Source organism: Pristis pectinata, chromosome 42 (genome assembly GCF_009764475.1).
Source record: "Pristis pectinata isolate sPriPec2 chromosome 42, sPriPec2.1.pri, whole genome shotgun sequence".
In the NCBI taxonomy this organism is placed as follows: domain Eukaryota; kingdom Metazoa; phylum Chordata; class Chondrichthyes; order Rhinopristiformes; family Pristidae; genus Pristis; species Pristis pectinata.
In genome coordinates, this window is record NC_067445.1 from 671,171 (window position 1) to 671,958 (window position 788).

Here is a 788-nt window from a genome sequence, read left to right on the forward strand (position 1 = left end):
CGGGGGCGGGGAGGGGCTAGGGACAATCTTGCTTCTGAAGCTACCACAGCAAACAATCTGCTGCAGGAACTCAGCGGGTCGAGCAGCGCCTGTGTGGGGAAGGAATTGTCGACGTTTTCAGTCCAATCCCTGCATCAAGTCCCAACGTCAGTCCTGATGCAGGGTTTCCACCTTAAACGGCGACAATTCCTCTCCCCCCACAGATGCCGCTCGGCCGTTAAGTTCCTCCTGCAGATTGTTTGTTGTTGCAGATTCCAGCATGTGCAGTCTCTTCTCTGTCAAAAGCGGTTACTTGTATCGGGGATGTAGCTCAGTGGGAAAGCGCATGCTTTGCACGTATGAGGTCTCGGGTTCAATCCCCGGCATCTCCACGCTGCTGATATTGAATTTTGAACAATGCGTGGAAATTCCTGGAGAAACGCGATGCTGTCCCGAGCCCCAGAGAGCTGGGAAAGTGACGTCTAATAGGGATAAATCACTGTCAATCTTTCGGCAATCTCCCAGACATCCCCCTCTTTGGTCAGTGTCATGCTTTTATTGATTAAGTTTCGGGATCTGAGCCTCACTGACAAGGACTCGAAGCGAGGAGAAAGTATCCCGGAGAATGATGAACGGTGGCTTTCTGCCGGAGTGAAGCTCCGGGCTCGAGTAAGGAGTGGGATAACCACCCGCCGGCCTGTTACTGAACCGCCCCATGGAGGAGAGTCAGAAACTCGCTCTTTTCGGCGCAGGTCCAGGGTCTGAGCGGACAACAGGTTGTGCAGATAAGGAGATTGAACTGTCATTTG

General features: G+C 53.0%; 1 non-coding gene across 1 annotated transcript; it reads left to right on the forward strand.

The window, feature by feature from the left end:
• Nucleotides 1-299: 299 nt before the first annotated feature.
• Nucleotides 300-371, forward strand: trnaa-ugc (transfer RNA alanine (anticodon UGC)). The gene has a single exon. It is a non-coding gene; the product is annotated as a tRNA-Ala (tRNA).
• The last annotated feature ends 417 nt before the right edge of the window (nt 372-788 follow it).